We start from the raw sequence: 21,458 nt of genomic DNA, 5'->3' as shown, positions 1-21,458 counted from the left end.
AGGTTACAGTATGATGATTTAATTATAAGAATTATACGATAAAATTTTATTAGGATCCTCAAAAATGAAAAATGAAGATAACGTATATATACATAGAAATTATAATTTGCATCGAGAAGTTAGCCCGTGAACCTTTACGCGGTGAGCCGATCTTGCGCCTCAGAGAGCACTATTAAAATATCGATATCTTGGCGAAAAATAAACTTACGAACATTTTCGTAAGCTCAAAATGTTGCTTTTAAGTCCTTCTATGTATCATTATTGTTAATTAAAGTTTAAATGTTTTTAGCTTAAATTTGCTTGAAACCCTTATAAACAAATTAATGTACAATTTTTTTAAGAAAATTATTGCTTCAAATTGGTATAAAACAAATGAAGATCAAATAATTTAACAAACTCTGTTTGGAAACCTATTAATGAAGCTTTAAAGTGAGACCTTCCAAGGATCAATTGCATGCGCAGAAACCGAGTTACGATCGATAAAGCTTCGAAAAATACTTATTTTGCAATTTGCAATTTGCATTGTGCACTAATTTTACAATATCTTGAGTTTTAATTGTTGGATTTAAGTTTAGTAAACGTTTTTTTCTTCGTTTTTTAATAACGAACAAGTTTTATTTGAAACATTCTTTTTTATCTCTTTTAGTTTATGAGCCAGAGCCTTATAAACAATTTATAAACAATTAAATTGTTTATAATAATTTTTTGACCACTCTGATCGAAATCCACCCTCAAAATTCGTAATCAGCAGCCAAAAATCCATAACAAACCGTTGAGTTTGTCCATCAGAATTGAAAAGGACACGGTGACCTCTATTTGGCGCCTAGACTAACTCTACTTTTCTGGTTTTTACCCAGTTATTAATGTTGGCCACCTTGCATCTCCATCGTATATCTGCACTTCTAGTTCTGTCCCATAGTGTCCTACAATAGATTTTTCGAAGAGTTTTCATCTCGGCTATTAGCATTCTTTTTGTCCTCTGTATCAGGTCGTGTTTCTGTCGAGAATGTCATTATTGCTCTGATGACTGTTTTGTAAATTCTGCCTTTCATTCCTTTTCCGATATTTTGATTTCTCCATATTGTTTCATTCAGTCAACCTGCGGCTCTGTTTGCTTTATTGACTTGATCTTGCACTTCTGTTTCAGACTTTCCATAGCTAGATAGTGTAATGCTTAAATATTTAAACTCCATGGATTGTTCTATTATCTGACCCTCCAACTCTACTATTTACGTAGTAGATTTACTGTTGTAAATCATCTTCACTTTAATCGTTTGCATAGCAGATGCAGCGTGAATGTGTAAATAGCTCACTCGCACTGCCGCTGCTCATGCTACTGCCATTGCACGGCGCTCCCCAAAAAGTCGGTTTTGGGACGGAACTCAAAGGAGAAGCAGCGCGGATGCGAATGAGTACTAGTCATGAGGACATTGCCGACATTGGTGAGGACTGGTGTGAATACATCACTCGCGTCGATATCGTATTTCGGGCAATATTTCCGACAGCGGCATTAGCTGAGTATAAACCCGGCATATGGAATGTAGTGTGCTTAGCAGCATTTTCTAGCGTGATTCTGCAGCATTTTCTACTGTGACTCTGCCTTTTTTATGCTCAATGGCTTTCGTTTTTACCAAGTTACAGCTGTTTTGTAAAACGAGTTTTGCATGTTTACAAGCTGAATTTAAACGAAGAGTATAACATTTTGTGGTACTGTATAAAACGTTTACCGAAACTTTCCAGATATTCCAAACAAAATTTCCAAAGTATGTATTAGTCAGGCATTCAATTTTCAATTAAGGACGGGATTATTTATTTCGTGTACGAACTACATTACTCATAAATCATACAGTTGAAGTCAACCGACTTAAAATAAACTATAGCGCAGTAAAATTTTATGATTAAAATCGATTCAAATAGATGAAAGTCCATATAAAAATTATTGAAAACAATAAAACTTTCATATTTCTTTAACCAGCGGTTGAGGCTATTGCTACGTCGTCGTTGCATTCCATTAAGTTGTCATCTACCTCAATGTATCCTCAGGATACCATATTTTGTTTGGATCTTCCGACGCCTATAGGCAGCTTATTCAGTGTTCTCCATTGTGTCTAATCAAATTGTGCATCTGTCGGGAGTACTTCTGAAGTATTTGTGACATTTCCTGTTTGCTGCTATTCTCACAAGTGAGACTTGCTCGCTTCCAAACGGGGCAGACATATTCTGCTGTTGATATGCAGAGTTGTTCGTAACACATTTGGGTTAGCTCTCCATGTGGATGGTGTTAGTTTTTGTAGCACATTATTTCTAGCTTGGGTATTAGCTTTTGTTTCAATGTGGAGCTTGTAGGTAAATGTTCTATTTAGCGCCCGTAATAGTCTAAGGGCCGGTATTTCAATAGCTACTTAAGCTTTTGCTTAGCTAAGCCTGTGTTAAAAGTTAAGGAGAAGCTTAAGCCGGGTGCCGTATTTCCATCATTTCCTTAACTAAACTGATGCTCAACTGTAAAGTTAATTGGTTTGGTACCTCTGAATACGTCAAAATGCCAAAACTAACTGTTCTGGGGTAAAAACCACTACTGTTGACGTTTAATTTTATATTGTCATCTGTATCAATGTCAATTACTTCACATAATTTTGTATACATGGTACATGTGTTAGTTTATTGTCTATATTTTCTCTGGTTATATTTTTATTGCTATTTTGCATAAGCAATAGATCCGTCTTTGTAATTTTGTTTATTGGATATATTCCTTAATATGTCAAATTCGAATGTAAATTTATTTTTGTAAAATAAATATACCTACCAAGCATTGTAGAAATAAATAATTTTCATGTGCCTACACCTTCCAAAAGTAATAAGAATTTTAATAATCGTTATTACGATTAATAAATTAATAGATTAATAGATTATTATTTAATAATCTAACAATAACGTTATTACTCAAAAGTTGGTTTTCAAAATAACTTTCTAATTAATAATCTATAGAAATAACCTCAAAAAACAGAAAACAAATTTTAAGTAAAGGCTTAAACCAACTCCCGCGCGAGCTTAAAATTATTTGGTTTAAGCCTAGGCTTAAGCCTCAAATTGAAGTGGAAATACAGGCATCTAAGCTTAAGCAAAGGCTTAAAGTAAGCTTGGGCTTAAGTGAGGTTGGAAATACCGGCCCTAAGAGCTAGAGCCGAAAAATCATCGTCATAAGTAATATGGAGTTTGGCATGTGAAATGTGTCTATTGTATATTGATAATTATGACCCCTTTCAGGCCGACACCTCAATGAATACAGGAAGTAGCAATAAGGGATGAAAGGGGAAAGTTAGTGTAGTCTTTAAAGGTTTTCACCTCCTATTTTATTAAACGTCCATCGATTTGCATGAAAATTGGTGACTAGTTAGAGCACATCCCAAGAAATGATTTGGTGCCAACTTGCACTTTTACCCTGGGGTGGATACCACCCCTTCTCGGGGGTGAAAACTATTTTATTAAAAATAACCCCACAAATCGATAGAGGGACAAATTATAAGTAAAATTTGTTATATCATGATATTAAAATAAATCAATACTTTTTGAGTTATTAAAGCTCAAAGATTTGACTGTTTAAGAGCACATGTGTGAAGTTACGGATGATAAGAAGAACATATTAATTAATTGTAGGTTACTAAAATATTATTTTTATATTATTTCGATATTATAAATTTAGCAAAAGTGTATTCGAATATATCAGATGTACTCATTATTGGACACCCCCAGTTTCTGGACATATTCAGTTTATATTGATAGAAAAAATTCAATTAAATATCGAAATAATATAAAAATAATATTTTACTAACATACAATTAATTAATATGTTCTTTTTATCATCCGTAACTTCACGTATATGCTCTTAAATAGACAAATCTTTGATCTTTAATAACTCAAAAAGTATTAATTTATTTTAATAACATGATATAACAAATTTTACTTAAAATTTGTCCCTTAATCGATTTGTGGGGTTATTTTTATTAAAATTGTTTTCGCCCGCGGGAAGGGGTGGTATTCACCACCAGGGTAAAAGTGCAAGTTGGAACCAAATCAGTTTTATTTCTTGAGGTATGGCTCTAACTAGTCTCCAATTTTCATGCAAATCGATGGAGGTTTAACAAAATAGGAGGTGAAAACCTTCAATGACTGCACTAACTTTTCCCTTTCATCCCTTATTGCTACTTCCTGTATCCACTGAGGTGTCAGCCTGAAAGGGGTCATAATTGTCAATATACAATGGACACATTTCACAGGAAAAACTCCATATTACTTGTGACGATGATTTTTCGGCTCTAGCTCTTCGTCTATAAGATGTTTCTGTATCTCCAAAAGATTGGTAAGTGGTTGCATGATCATCAGCATAAATAAATGTTTTGACGCATTACGAATTGGTTGAGCATTAGTGTATATGTTGAAGAGTACTCCGTTTTTTAGGAACGACATGTACCTACTTGTTTTTCCCTGATACTCAACATGGAAACGTTGGTTAGTCATATCAATCGGACGACTTCATCTATTTTGTAGCTTTTTGTTATTTTATACATTTTGTTCAGGAGTAATCGATGGTTAACAGTGTCATATGAAGTCGTCAGATTAATGAATACGACTCCGTCTTTAATCCCTTTTGATATCCATCCTTGATGTACTGGGTAAGATTAATTTGACTAGTACATGACCTTCCTGCTCTAAATCCTGCTTGTTCCTCTATAAGCTTTCCTTCTATGTATGTATGGATTGATTCTATTCAGTGGCAATCTTTATTAAAAATTCGTGTAGAACATATCAAAATAATTTTATTGTGTATTTTTAGAATACTTTGATCTTTTTCAAGGTTTGTATTTTTCGAGTATTTTGAGTGGCACGTACTATGGAGTCACCCTGGATGGGAGGTTGTTTCTGTTGAGCTTTGTGGTTATGTTGTTCTTGGAGACTACTTGAGAAGTTTTTTTATGTTTTCTATAATTTCCCGTCTATTTCCGTTTACTACAATTGATTATCCAGGGAAAAATAGACAGTAAGCGAGGACCAGGCAGAAGAAGACACTCGTGGCTCCAAAATCTGTGGAAGTGGTTCGGGCTCACATCGGCCGAACTATTCAGAAGTGTCGTAAGCAAGATCAGAATTGCCATGTTAATAGCCAAAGTTCGCAACGGACAGGACACTTGAGGAAGAAGAAAAGTGATAGTTTTTTGTGGGTCTTAAATAGATGATATCTCTTCAGTCATCTGTGACATGATTAATTATTTATATGGGAAATAAGCCACAATTAAAATGAAAAAAATAATTTTATTAACGTTTCGACGCCCAAATCGGGTGCCGTTGTCAAAATACAAAATATTACTAAAATAAATAAAAGTGTTGTTGCTAAGCAAAAAAATTCTTCTAATAATTTATTTAATCTCACTCATTTATATTGGCAATTCAGACATATATTATACATTTTAAAGTAGAAGACTTTAAAATGATATTGCCAATATTTATGAGTTGCGTTCCTGGGACGACTTACTGAAAGATAGTTCATTCGATTACATGAAATTAACCCCAACTCAAGAATATCCGTCATAAAAAATTATAGCATGTGATATGTCTTTAAAAAGACAACCAAATGCAACGACAGTAAAATTCTCGAGTTAGAGACTTCATAGTAAATCACAAGGGAAAACCAGGAAAAACCCTGTGATACTATCCCGACATCGTAAGTATTTGGTCTTACATTAATTTACTCTCAAATAATAATACCAAATTCTGACTTGTAACATGTTTAAATTATAAATAATATTAATAATACTAGATATATAAGTAATACTAAAATATAAAATATGTACTAGCTCGATATTATTGACTTACTAATCTTGGTATTTTCTTTCTATTGACTTCCTCTTTCAGTATGGGTAACCACATCCTACTGCATTCTACCGAGGAATTTGCGACACAATTGGTTTCATTTAGCATAATTAGAGCCGCTTCTTTGATTTTTCTCTTTTTACTATCTGATTCTTTCAGGACTATACTTGAATCTCTCCACTGAACTCTATGTTCATTATCTGTTGGATATCAGAGATCCTTCTTTGAGATCAAGGATATTGGATATGAGACTCAAGTGTATAGAAAACCAACACACACCAACAGATATCTCAATTACAAGTCAAATCACAACATCAACGTTAAAAAGGGAATCATTAAATCCTTATATGATAGAGCCAAAATTACTTGTTCTAACGAAAATTCCTTTTTAGCAGAAAAACAATTGTTAACATCTGTTTTATTAAAAAATGATTATCCTTTATCGTTTATAAATAAGGAATTGTCAAGATTGGATCGAATGGAACAGAACAACTTAGAACGGGATCCTACAACATTCACCAGAAATAATACGAGGAAAATATCAATACCATATATAAAAGGACTATCCGAGAAACTTAAAACAATAGGAAATAAATTCAACATTTCAACAACATTCAAAACAACAAACACATTGAGATCTATTCTATCTAAAACTAAACCTAACAATGATCAAGAAAGAACAAAGAATTGCATTTATAAAATACCTTGTGAATGCGAAAAATTTTATTTAGGTGAGACATCAAGACCATTAGACGTTAGAATAAGTGAACATCAATCTTATATTAAAAATAGAGAATTTGAGAGATCTCAAATATGTCAACACGCATGGGATAATGAACATAGAGTTCAGTGGAGAGATTCAAGTATAGTCCTGAAAGAATCAGATAGTAAAAAGAGAAAAATCAAAGAAGCGGCTCTAATTATGCTAAATGAAACCAATTGTGTCGCAAATTCCTCGGTAGAATGCAGTAGGATGTGGTTACCCATACTGAAAGAGGAAGTCAATAGAAAGAAAATACCAAGATTAGTAAGTCAATAATATCGAGCTAGTACATATTTTATATTTTAGTATTACTTATATATCTAGTATTATTAATATTATTTATAATTTAAACATGTTACAAGTCAGAATTTGGTATTATTATTTGAGAGTAAATTAATGTAAGACCAAATACTTACGATGTCGGGATAGTATCACAGGGTTTTTCCTGGTTTTCCCTTGTGATTTACTATGAAGTCTCTAACTCGAGAATTTTACTGTCGTTGCATTTGGTTGTCTTTTTAAAGACATATCACATGCTATAATTTTTTATGACGGATATTCTTGAGTTGGGGTTAATTTCATGTAATCGAATGAACTATCTTTCAGTAAGTCGTCCCAGGAACGCAACTCATAAATATTGGCAATATCATTTTAAAGTCTTCTACTTTAAAATGTATAATATATGTCTGAATTGCCAATATAAATGAGTGAGATTAAATAAATTATTAGAAGAATTTTTTTGCTTAGCAACAACACTTTTATTTATTTTAGTAATATTTTGTATTTTGACAACGGCACCCGATTTGGGCGTCGAAACGTTAATAAAATTATTTTTTTCATTTTAATTGTGGCTTATTTCCCATATAAATAATTAATCATAAAAATGCCACAAGGAAATAGCTTCAGAACAACATCTGTGACATGGTATATATTGTTTTATTTTCTTATGCATTCGATATTACCATTTTAAGCAAACTCCAAAAAGTGTGTTCTGTGTTTTCTTCAATTATTGTAGGTGCGGCTCTATATTTTGTTAGGCTTTATAATACTCGTAGGCGTTCCACTACGAGTATTTCCAACTTTACCAACTGTAGTATATTGGCATGTACCTATATGAAATTATTAATATAACTTCAGAGTTGTAGACTGGTGGAATTAAGAGAGGGTTATGATAAACAGACAATATTATAAATTTATAAAAATCTTACCAAGCCTGTTTCACTGTTTACTGTTCGCGTTTTGATTAAACACATGTGCCGGTTCACTCGCGGATTAAATGGTTCGCGCACGAGTTTTAAATGTTTTTAACGGATTCGCGATTATTTTATGTCGAATTACAGTCTTAGACTATTGCACAGAGAATACAACCGTTTATTCAACGGTAATGGTACCCAAAACAAAGGGCCAAACGATATAGATGTATTGCACAGGGAGCTAAACAAAAGCGATCTTTACGATAGGGCTGGTAGCAGCAGAGAAATTCTTCTTCTAATGGCGCTACAACCCTTTGTGAGTCTTGGCCTACAATTTTCTTCTATTCTGTCCTGTCGGATACTTTCCTTCGCCACTGCCTGATGTTCATGGTTTTAAGATCCCTCTCTACGTCGTCTATGCATCTTTTACGGGACCTTCATCTTGTTCTGTTTCCTTGGGGCTTCCATCTCTGGATTACTTTTACAGCTCGATTATCTGGCATTCTTTCTAGGTGACCAAGCCAGTTTAGTCTTTGTGACTTTACAAATCTAACAATATCTGCGCTCTGCATTAGTTCATCCAGCTCGTGGTTCATTTGAATTCTCCACGAGCCATCTCTGCATTGGGTTGGTCCAAATATCTTACTTAGTATTTTGCGCTCAAATATTCTCAGTTGATTTTCATCAGTGGTTGAGACGGTCCACGTTTCACATCCATATGTGACCACTGGTCTAATTACTGTTTTGTAAATTCTAAGCTTAGACTCACGATTCAATAACTTACTTTTCATTAAGTCTTTGTATGCATAAAAGCACTTATTACCGCTAAGAATCCGTGCTTGTATTTCTTGACCGATGTTGTTGTCATTTATTATTGAGCCTAGTTAGGGAAAAGTGGAGGCATATTCGAAGGTATGATTGTCTACCTTCAGATTCTCATGTCTACCTTCAGCAGCAGAGAAATTGAATATATTTTTGTTCCCAAAATGTCCAGCAAAATTGTTTGTATGGGTAGGGATGGAATTAGGTAGGGATAATGTACTATTGGTCAGAGTTGTCTTAAGAATTATTTAAAATTAAGGATTGTAATTATGGGTTTCATACAGTAAAAAATATAAGATTATGTCCTGCGTGTGAAAAATTGAACACCAACAATTTCTAACATAAAGAGCCTTCGACTACCTTTGTCATTACATATGTGGTCTATGGGTTCTATGTGGTCACTAGCATACATAGTGGTCTATGTTTCGGTTCCTATTCTTCGTTTTATTCCTTTTCAATCGTAACTTCTTCCTTTTCACACCCGTGGAAAAATACTACTCGATGAGCATCGACATGTAGCTGCATTATTAATTTTGCTTAATTCCTTCTTCCTTCTGTTTATATTTTTTTATTTTCCATTCGTTTTAAGTCTTTTAATGTCTACTTCTTTGTTCTATTTGTTTAAAAGTCTTTACATTATTTTTTATTCTTCTTCTTGTGGTGCTTTCTCCTTTAGTGGAGGTTAGCAACTACACTGGCAAATGGGTATCTGTCCAATGCGGCTCTAAACAAAGATGTTGAATCAAGGCCGGTCCAGTCTCTGATATATCTCAGTCATGAAATCTGGCGCCTACCGGGACCCCGTTTTCCTTCAATCTCACCCTGGATAATCAGTTGCGCGAGGCGGTACTTTTCGTTTCTCATTATGTGTCCCAGGTAGCTAACTTTTCTGACTTTAATGATTTTTAGCAATTCCCTATCTGTACCTATTCTCATCAGAACATTTTCGTTGGTGGTGTGGATTGTCCAAGGTATTTTCAAGATTCTTCTATAAAGCCAGAGTTCAAAGGCATCTAACTTGTTTATCAGTATTAAGTTGAGTGTCCAGGCCTCCGTTCCATACAAAAGTATTGACCACACATATTAATGCTACTGTTACAAAATAAGCTTTTCATTTTGATAAACCCTTGTCGGGCTACCTCTATTCTGGCTCTTACTTCTTGTTTATAATCAAGTTGATTGTTGAACCAGCAACCAAGATATTTGTATTGGTTTACGTATTTAAGCTGTTAGTGGTTCACATATATTGGAAGGGGTAAATTTTTATTGCCTTATATTTTCATAACTTTGGTTTTCGCAGTATTGATCTTCATCCCCATTTTTTTCACAACTCTCAGTAACCCTCTTTAACAGTATCTGCAGACTATGATTCGTATCAGTCATTAATACCGTGTCATCTGCATAGCGGATGTTATTTACTTTTTGTCCGTTTATCCTCATTCCTTCAAATAACATTGTCAATTTTACTTGTACAATTTTACAAAAATATTTTACAATATTTTTAACATTGTCAGACTTTAAAATAACATCGTCAAATATCGAAACGTTTTAGCCTTTAAACATTTAATTACTTAAACGGTGAATAGGGCGCTAACCAGACCTGTCAACCCTACTCTTTTATCCCAGCTCGAAGTTGCTGATCTACCTGAAATGACAAGCTCTTAATTTAGGATACTATAATTCTTATTAACTCCCATAACCTAGATGACCGAGTTTGATCAGTTTTTGTTTGCCTGCATTTAATGACATACCATTCTAAAAAATTTCATATATAATTAATGTTACGTATGTAGTAATTTAGTAAAAAAAGGCATATAAAATTTATATATAGCCATTAAAATGGAAGTAAATAAGAAAAAAATGGAATGAAGGACGAGCGATGGAGTAATTGAACAATATCAAAAGCATCTACTTGCATGAATTAAAATATATTTATAAAATTGGTACTAAAATAAAACATGGTTTAAATGACTGCATAATTATTGCTCCTTAATAAAAAGAGAGGGACATTCATATTAAAAACGTTATACAGGATGGGCAAATGAAAACAGGCAACCTCGATATTTGGCAGTATTTATTATATTTTAAGGAAATGAGGAAACATGTCGATTTTTGTTCTAAGGGGGACACTTTTTTACGATACATACATCTGTCATTATTTGTCAACCCCCTCCCTTCCACTTCCCCAACCCGTTATTTTTAAATAGGGAATATACCATGTACGGCACATCATTAGAAAGGCATTTAGATGGAGTATTCAGACAACGATCGTTCACGATTTTTTTTTTTCGATATTTGCCCCCACCGTCTTTGCAGAAACACTCTTAATTCGTTTAAAGTACAACATCTATTAAAAAGGTAACGTAACGTCTATGGTTTGCTAATATGTAATTTTTCCTGTCGCGTTACATTTATTTTTGATGTGACAGAAAAAATGACATATTAGCAAACCATAGGCGTTACATTTCATTTGTAAGAGGTGTTGCACTTTAAATGAATTAAGAGTTTTTTTGCAGACAATGCAAATATCGACAAAAAATCTTGGACGGTCGTTATGTCTGAATACTCTAAAGGCCTTTCTAATGAAGTGCCGTACATTGTACAGTGTGGGCCAAAGAACACAGTCCACCTCGATTTTTGATCTAAGGGGGCACATTTTTGCGGTACATACATCTGTCATTTGTCAACCTCCTCCCTTCCACTTCCCCCACCCCTTATTTTTAAATAAGGAATACTGGCCGTGAGCTAGCTCATTTTAAAGTTTATTCAATTCTCTATTCAGTAATATTAACGTTGACATAATTATTTATACAGGGTGTCCAAGAAAATTATTTTGAATCAGATTAATTGATATAAAAAGAAGAATATATAATGTAATTTATTTAACTCAAAATACATTCTACTGCTGACAGAAAACAGCAAAATGATTATTTGATAAATAAACATTGTTTGTTGCTTAAATTCAATATTCAACCTATCAAGAGGCAGATGGGTGGTAGCTTGAACATTGAAATTAAGCGAAAAGCAATGTTTATTTATCAAAAAACAATTTTATCTGTTTCGTGACAGCAGTAGAATGTATTTTGAATTAATTAAATTACAAACATTCTTTAATTTAATTAAAATATTTTTTTCTTGGACACCCTGCATAAATAATTATGTTAATTTTAACTATTTAGAATGGGAAATAAGCCACAATATTATTAAAAAATGATTTTTTTATTAACGTTTCGACGCCCAAATCGGGTGCCGTTGTCAAAATACAAAATACTATTAATATAAACAAAAATGTTGTTGCTTAGTAAAAAAATTCTTCTAATAATTTATTTAATTTGACTCATTTATATCGGCAATTCAGATACATATGATACATTTTAAAGTAGAAGACTTTAAAATGATATTGCCAATATTTATGAGTTGCGTTCCTGGGACGACTTTACTGAAAGATAGTTCATTCGATTACATGAAATCAACCCCAACTCAAGAATATCCGTCACAAAAAAAATCATAGCATGTGATCTGTCTTTAAAAAGACAACCACATGCAACGGTGACATTAAAATTCTCGCGTTAGAGATCTCATAGTAAATCACGAGGGAAAACCAGGAAAAACCTCGTGATACTATCCCGACATCGTAAGTATTTGGTCTTACATTTAATTTACTCTCAAAATTAATACCAAATTCTGACTTTACTATAATTTTGTTTAAATTATAATTTAGTAAAGTTAAAAAATTTATTAAAATTATAGTAAAGTCAGAATTTGGTATTAATTTTGAGAGTAAATTAAATGTAAGACCAAATACTTACGATGTCGGGATAGTATCACGAGGTTTTTCCTGGTTTTCCCTCGTGATTTACTATGAGATCTCTAACGCGAGAATTTTAATGTCACCGTTGCATGTGGTTGTCTTTTTAAAGACAGATCACATGCTATGATTTTTTTTGTGACGGATATTCTTGAGTTGGGGTTGATTTCATGTAATCGAATGAACTATCTTTCAGTAAAGTCGTCCCAGGAACGCAACTCATAAATATTGGCAATATCATTTTAAAGTCTTCTACTTTAAAATGTATCATATGTATCTGAATTGCCGATATAAATGAGTCAAATTAAATAAATTATTAGAAGAATTTTTTTACTAAGCAACAACATTTTTGTTTATATTAATAGTATTTTGTATTTTGACAACGGCACCCGATTTGGGCGTCGAAACGTTAATAAAAAAATCATTTTTTAATAATATTGTGGCTTATTTCCCATTCTAAATAGTTAAAATTGTAAAAATGCCACAAGAAAATAGCTTCAGAACAAAATTATGTTAATGTTTATATTACCGAATAGAGAATTGAATAACCTTTCAAATGAGCTGGCACACGACCCTTATTCCGTATTCAAAAATAAGGGGTGGGGGAAGTGGAAGGGAAGGGGTTGACAAATGACAGATGTATGGACCTTAAAAATGTGTGCCCCTTAGATCAAAACTCGACCTGTTTCGTCATTTCCTTAAAATCTAATAAATACTGCCAAATATCGAGGTGAATTGTTTTCTTTGGTCCACACTGTATATCCCCTATTTAAAAATATGGAGTTGGCGAAGTGGAAGGGAGGGTGTTGACAAAAAATGTATGTAAATGTAACGTAAAAATGTGTCTCCCTTATTACCAAAATCGACCTGTTTCGTCATTTCCTTAAAACCTAATAAATACTGCTAAATATCGAGGTGGACCGTATTCATTGGACCACCCTGTATTTATAGTGTTTTTGCAATCGCCACGGAGTGTTAAAATTGTAGAAGAAGGCAGTTTCGAGTGTGGGTGACTATATACGTGACAAGACATCCCGTAACGCGACAGTTCGTAACCGCATAAATAGTAACGCCGACAATTCGTAACTATACCTATTCGTAACGGTAGAATTCGTAACGTCAAAATAGAATTATTACGTTTATCAATTTAACGAATCAGGATAAACCTTTTTTAACACATTTCATATTTCGTGGAGAAATATATTTTTTAAAATTATGTCTTAAGAGTAAACAGTAGCGATCAACAGGTAGCAATAAAAATATAACTTCGGGAGATAGTATCATAAACTTTGGCAACAGTGGTAATCTTTGACATTATCCAAGATTAATATTATTGACAATTTAACTCATAGGCGCGCTAAATGGAAGTAACCGAAACAATTTTTTTATTAGTAAATAAATATTTCTAAAAATAAACCAAAATGGGTGAAAATTTTATGTTAACATGGTATTTGCACGAAATAATAATAATAAATAATAATTTCGTTGTGAAGCGAAACGAGAGCCGTCTTATTTTATTTAGTTCATAGAGCGCCAAAGGCACTCTAGAACGGCCCTTCAACCATTCTTAGGGTCCCATCAGAGGTGCATATTTCATTCTTTTTGAATTACTAAAATTCGGGCTACCGTTATCGATTCACAACGAAATGATGGCATGAATGCCGTGGCGGTATCTGCTAAAGACAAACGAAAGTTTTACTTCTAATATTAACAATATCACAAAAAAATAAAACTTATTAGAACTAGTCTTCTGGTTAAACCAATCGTGGCTTGCGGCTTCTAAAATTTGCAAGCCAACGAATTGCCGGAGCTAAGAAGGCCGAGGGAATTCTACCAGGTTACGTCGTACTTCATGGAATGATTATTTATTATTTTGATTAGTTCTACTAGTAATCTGAGCATTGGGAACTAATCTTTGTTGGAATTTTACCGTGCTGGACAGGTGGGAAGTGAGATGCAGCCTGATAGATCTTCCTCGGCATTGTTAGCTCCTGCAATTCGTTGGATTCCAAATTTTAGAAGCCACGAATGATGTAACCCAAAAATTAGTTCTAATAATAAAGTTTTATTTTTGATATTATTAATATTAAAAGTAAAACTTTCATTCGAATAATAAAACGGTATTGACACTCCCCCCATATTTCGTATTTCCGTGTACACGTCTGGACGTGAGCTGTAAGCGAAAATAATCATACAAGTGACATACAGCGTGTCTCGTTCCCTGTTCAATTGCTGCTGGCGTGGTATATACAGTTTGTCTCGGTAAGTTCTCATTGATTATGCATACATATTCTAGAGAACAGATGGTTTCAAAAATATATGTTATAGGCTTAGGGTTGGAAAAAAACAAAATTTGTAGTTTGTTTAATTTAATCGTGAAAATATAGGAAACTAATATGGTACATATTCTAACGTTAGTTTGAAGAACATAATAGAAACGTTGTGAAAATGAATGAAAAATAAATAAAAAAATTGACAAATGCATTAAATTGCAATAAATACATCTGAAATAGAGATAAGTTATATATTCTTTGGTGGACTGTTTTTGATTAATGTTTTTGTTTGTTAAGTTGTCCTGAACACTTATTTGATTAACAAATCAAAAACATAAAAAAATTGAAAAAATTAACAACTCGTTTTTATTACATACGGTCCACATATACATAATACTAGTTCAGTAAAAAGTTACACTATTTCGAGCGTTGGGGTTTGGGGCGAGGGGGAGTGTTAGGAGAAGTTGATAAATTAGTAGTTTTTACGGTTTTTGGTTTAAAGTGAAGAAAGTTCTATTCAAAAATATTCTACGTCACATTTAAAACAAGATAGGTTTTATGCATAACTGTTCTAAAATCAACGATTTCGGTTGTCGGAAATCAACCGTTTTCCATATTTTTCATATATATCTTTTTATATTTATTTTGTTCTTCTTCTTCTTCATGTTACTTGTCCGTTGGCTATTATCATAGCAATTTTAATTTTGTTTGCCGAGTTTCTGAATAACTCGATCGATGTTAGTCCAAACCATTGACTCAAACCATTACTCGAAAAGTATTGACTTAGTGAAAAAACTCTATAGAACAAAAATTACTTAAAATTAGCCAGTTTATCCATTTCCTGACTTTCTTTGGACGAATATTTTTTCACCCCCAATAGGGGGTGAAAACCACCCCCAGGGCAAAAGCACATATCGGCACAATATCATTTTTTTATCTTTGACCTGTTAGCTATGTGTATGCCTTTCATGTCAATCCAAGCGGTTCTTTAAAATTTAGAGATTTTGCAATATTTTACCGTTAAAGAACGGACTATTTGTGTAATTACAAGTATAATTTAAAATTAATTTCGATTATACAGGTTAGATAATGTAGTTTAAAAATAATAATAAGTTCATCATCATGTAGAAAAGAAACTGTGAACATCAAATATTTGTTTTATTTTAGAAGATATATCTGTATTCCCAGAACCTCCACAATTCATCTTACTTGATAAACGGAAGTATTTGCTTCATGCCAGCTCCTTAGGTTTACCATACCAGGCAACAAAAAATGGTATCGTTCAACAGGTAAATTGCGGCGAAGGCGATGGCAAAGCGTCCGCTTATGTACAAAGTCTAAAGAATATTAAAAAAAATGAATAACCATTTTCAATTTCGTTGCAAAACGAAAATACAGCCGAACCATATTCTAGTCCAATCAGAGAGTGCTGCAAGCACCTCTACCGGTTTCGAAACTTATTAGTCTCTCATCAGGAGGCACATATGCTACTCTCCCTGATCCAACCAAAACAAACACCAATCTATGCCATTTCGTTCGTTGCAATCCGGGACTGCACGCTGGGGTTTGTTTTGGTTGGATCAGGGAGAGCAGCATATGTGCCTCCTGATGAGAGACTAATAAGTTTCGAAACCGGTAGAGGTGCTTGCAGCACTCTGATTGGACTAGAATATGGTTCGGCTGTATTTTCGCTTTGCAACGAAATTGAAAATGGTTATTCATTTTTGATTTACATTTACTCTGTGTGGAGTATGAAGTGAACCATTCTCGTTGGAACTTTACCGCGCTGAGCAGATGGGACGTGAATTGTAAATTGTAGAATTCACTCATCTTCCTTACTCTCAGCATCCGTACGGCTTACAAATTGTAGAAGCCTCGGAGGTGTAACCACAGAAGGTTCCCATTGTTTTCATTCTGGTGGGATGTAGAATAGCATTATGTTGTTTTATATGCCATTAGAGTGAAAACTTAGTCTTTTTTTCTAAAGAATATTATTTGTAACGTGTAGTTTTTGAACCAATTTTACACAAAAACATTGACATACAAATTCATGTTTAGTGGCAAGAATACTTTGGTTTTTGCTTAGTGAATGTAAAAGCAGTCGCAATATCTCACCTAAATTAATAATTTATACATCTCAACAAAAAATAAAGTATATAGGAAATACTACCCTGGAAATTGCTCGCGCTATCCGAGTCCTACTTATAAGTTTTACTATAAACGTATATATCTAATAGTTTAGTCGTAAGAAATGAACGACAGATTGAATCAAGTTCGAAAATATTGTCACCAATGATAGTCCTGTCGCCAGGGGTACAACGGCCTCCTTTATTCAGATGGACTTACCCGTAGGATACGAATTTTTTAGGTTACAGTTGATCCGGATGTCGATAAGATTGTTAAAAACAAAGAACTTGAGGAATTACATAACAGCAATTTCTCGAAAAAAAACGTTGTATTTTTGAGTCATTCTAAGAAAAAACTGTTCTTACAAGTTTTCGAGATAATTGCGGTTGAACTTTAACAAAATCGAAAAATTGCAATTTTTGAACCCGAATAACTTTTGATTAAAAAATAAAATAGCAATTCGGCTTACCGCATTTGAAAGTTAGAGTCAAATTATATCGGTTTTGATTATTTGCATTGCTAAAAATTTATTTTTTATTGTTAAACAAAGCTATAAACACATAGTGTTTTTCGTTCCCAATACATGCGTTTTAATTCATGCTACATAGAAATTGCCTCGCTTGCATTTGTACCTACTCTGCCTACTCGTTCGATTTTACATGAGAGATCATTGAAAGCAACACTCAAGCGTTATGTGTTTATAGCTTTGTTTAACAATAAAAAATAAATTTTTAGCAAAAATAAATTTTTTCGGGTTCAAAAATTGCAATTTTTCGATTTTAAGTTCAACCGCCTTTATCTCGAAAACTATGTATCCTACGAAAAAACTTGTCAGAACAGTTTTTGCTTAGAATGGCCCAAAAAATACAAAAAAATGTTTTGTTTTGAGAGAAATCGCTGTTATGTGATTCCTCAAGTTCTTTGTTTATAACAATCTTATCGACATCCGGATCAACTGTTACCCAAAAAATTCTTGTTCTACGGGTCAAAATACATAAAAAAAACTTGGGTAAGACCATCTGAATAAAGAAGGCCGTTGTATCCCCCTAAGGACAGGACTATGAATACCTACCTCAAAAAAAAATTGGCATTTGTACTGTAGTCAGGATTTCTGTACCTAAACATAGATTTATTACGAATTTCATTTTCATGGGAAACAACTTTTCACACTTTTTTTATTTATGACAACAGTAGATTACTTCTTATAGGTAGGTACTTACATTATTAAAATTTGTGGTGGCTCCAATTTCGGTGCTCTCATAATTTTGGCACGGCTTTTAATGGACTTTTTCTTGGAATGATTCGCTTTATTTTTCGTTTGATTAACTTTTCTCATTTCGTTAAACTATTGATAATATGTTAAAAATAAAAAATTCTCCTAAAACTCTATACTCGCATTAGAATTCGAAATATTTTTACGTAAAATATACTTACCTACAGTCGGAAAAATGAAAGAATACCCATGAACAAACATATAAAACACGCTGTATTTTTCTTTCATCGTGTCACAAAGAAAATTGTCCAGTGCAAGTACATGTAACAATAATTATTACATGTACTTGCGCTGGCCAATTTTTTGTGTGACACGGTTACAGGAAAATACAGCGTGTTTTATATGTTCGTTCATGGGTATTCTTTCATTTTTCCTACTGTACCTACATTGAACTAAAACACAATTAACAACAGTCGATTATTTCAAAGAGGCCAACAACTTATACAACAACAAAAATATAATAAATTAACTATCAATAAATACTATTTTCTTATGAAACAACTATAACGAATTCTTAAATTAACACACTACTGCACTGAACAGATATCAATAAAGATGACAGACCAAATTAGAGAAAATCTGACGCAGGTCTGTCAAAATGACAGTGATAATTTCTGTAAGTAAAAAATTTTAGTAGTTCCAAGATTACACAAAATCTAGGCATGGGATAAAATAGTTTATTTGAAGAAAGTTTATTATTTTTTTCTTCTTAATGGCGGTACAGGCTCCTTTTTTCAATATTTTATTTAGTTATAGAGTAATTTCCACATACTAAAATATTTCTAAAATTGGGCTCTGTACCGCCATTCTTTATTATATTACGAATATGTGTGCCAAATATCTCGACAAAATATTCAAAATTAGAGCCGCAATCTTGGAACGCGTTTGATGCCACCTGTTGCTCGCTACTGTAGCCTCTTAAGGGCAAAATTTCGCGCCAATATGTTTTAATTGCATTGATTTTCTTCGAATCCTAAGAAAACGAATAACTATTTTTGAAAAATATAAACGCAGAATGAAATATTACATTATTACCGAGGGTCGAAAGTCCCTTAGAACAACCAAAAAGTTTGTTTTAAATGAGATATTTGAAATTAAAAATCACACTAAATTTCTCTTTTTTTTTCACCCATGTAACTTATTAAAATAAACATTATAGAAGTTTCAGGGACTTTCCGCCCTCGGTAATAATGTAATCTTTCATTCTGCGTTTAAATTTTTCAAAAATACTTACAAAACACATTGACGCGAAATGCTGCGCGAAAATATTCTTATATTTTTATAACATTATATTGAATAAAATATTTGTAATCTGAATGCAAAACAGAATACAGTCTATTAACGACTTGCTTCCCAACTAAAACCGTTATCTGACTAAAACGATTAAAACGATGTTAGTCAGATGTAAACAAGAAGGGATTAAATTTCGCCGCCTTTAAAGCCCTTCTACAAAATAAGTTACTACGACTATACACGTATTACAAAGTACACACAACCAAACTTATATGGAATCATCTGATATTTTTTATTATTTTAAGCGAACTAAAGCTAAATTTAATTTTCTTTCATTGCAGGTCATAGAACCAAACCAACATACCTCCGAGCTATTAAAGTTGGTTGGATGAAAATTAAAGGATTTTTTTACCAATCATAATTCCTCTCCAGAATATGACCCTTCCTCTTTTATATTTCTGAACATGTGAACAAATCTGGCAGTTTCCGTTCTTGCTTGTCTTCCTCGCCCTCTAAGTACACGAATTCGTTAATCATCTGATTTTACATAATCCTACTTTCGTTTGAAAATAGCACACTTTTCCAATTTCCATTGGCGTTGAAGACACCAATTTACGTGATCAATCTTGTGCTGCCTGGTTAACTCGGAATCCCGTAACTTTCTCCTGCTATATAGTCCTTGGGCACAGCAACTCTTCTTCTTATCGTTTCAACTAAAATACTTACAACTCATCATCATTCTCTTTGCCTTATCCCTATGCGGGGTCGGCTTTCCTAATTGCATTTCTCCATACAATTCTATCTTGGGTCATATCAATATTGTCAATAACTTTACCAACATGTCCTGCCTAATCGTCTCCCCCCACGTCTTCTTTGGTCTTCCTCTCCTACTCCTTCCAGGAATCTGCACTTCAACAATTCTTCGTATTGGGTGATTAGCATCTCGACGTTGAACATGACCAAACCATCTCAACCTATGAGCTCTCTCATTTTGGCATCAATTGGTGCCACCCCTAGACTTCCCCTAATATACTCATTTTTAATTTTATTCTTTTTTTGTCACTCCACTCATCCATCTAAGCATTCTCATTTCCGCCACATGCATTCGTTGTTCCTCTTTCTTTTTCACTGCCCAACATTCAGTTCCGTACATCATAGCCGGTCTTATGGCTGTTTTATAGAATTTTCACTTCAACTTCATTGGAATTTTCCTGTCACACAGCACACCACTTGCTTTCTTCCACTTCATCCATCCAGTCCTAATTCTACTGCATGTATCTCTATCTATTTCTCCATTACTCTGTAATACCGATCCCAGGTACTTAAAACTATTGCTTTTTATAATCAGTTCACCATCCAAAGATACCATTTTATTTGTAGTAACTCCATCTTTAAATGAACATGGCAAATACTCTGTCTTTGTCCTACTAAGTTTTAAACCTTTTTCCTCCAGAGCTTGTCTCCACTGTTCCAGTTTTTGTTCTATGTCTCTTTCACTATTTCCTACTAACACGACATCGTCAGCATACATTAAGCACCATGGAATGTTACCCTGTAGTTTCGCTGTTATCTGGTCCAAAACTAATGAGAATAACTACTGACTAAGCACCGAGCCTTGGTGCAATCCTTCTCATGAAATTTATCAGTCTCTCCCACACCTGTCCTAACACTAGTCGTTACTCCCTCATACATATCCCTCACAATCTTTACATATTCACCAGGGACTCCTTTCTTATTGAGTGCCCACCACAGAATCTCTCGAGGAACTCTTATCATATGCTTTCTCAAGATTAATGAATACCATATGAGCGTTTGTTTCTTTACTCATGTATTTTTCCATCAACTGCCTTATAATGAAAATTGCATCTGTTGTTGATCTGCCCTGCATAAAGCCAAATTGATTCTCGGATATTTCGGTCTCTTCACGTATCCGTCTATCAATTACTCTTTTCCATATTTTCATGGTGTGGCTAAGCAGTTTTATAGCCCTGTAGTTTGTACATTGTTGTATATCTACCTTGTTTTTGTAGACAGGTACTAGTATACTCCTTCTCCATTCGTCTGGCATTTGTCCATCTTCCATAATTCTATTAAATAAACC

At 33.5% G+C, this 21,458-nt stretch overlaps 1 protein-coding gene across 2 annotated transcripts in view; it reads left to right on the top strand.

Annotated features, from left to right (window-relative positions):
• The window catches only part of LOC114333064 (cAMP-dependent protein kinase type II regulatory subunit), a 358,330-nt gene that overhangs the window by 317,528 nt on the left and 19,344 nt on the right, over positions 1 to 21,458 (top strand). The window lies entirely within an intron of this gene.

The sequence above is a fragment of the Diabrotica virgifera genome, chromosome 6, assembly GCF_917563875.1.
Source record: "Diabrotica virgifera virgifera chromosome 6, PGI_DIABVI_V3a".
Classification (NCBI taxonomy): Eukaryota; Metazoa; Arthropoda; class Insecta; order Coleoptera; family Chrysomelidae; genus Diabrotica; species Diabrotica virgifera.
This window is presented reverse-complemented; position numbering and strand designations above follow the sequence as displayed.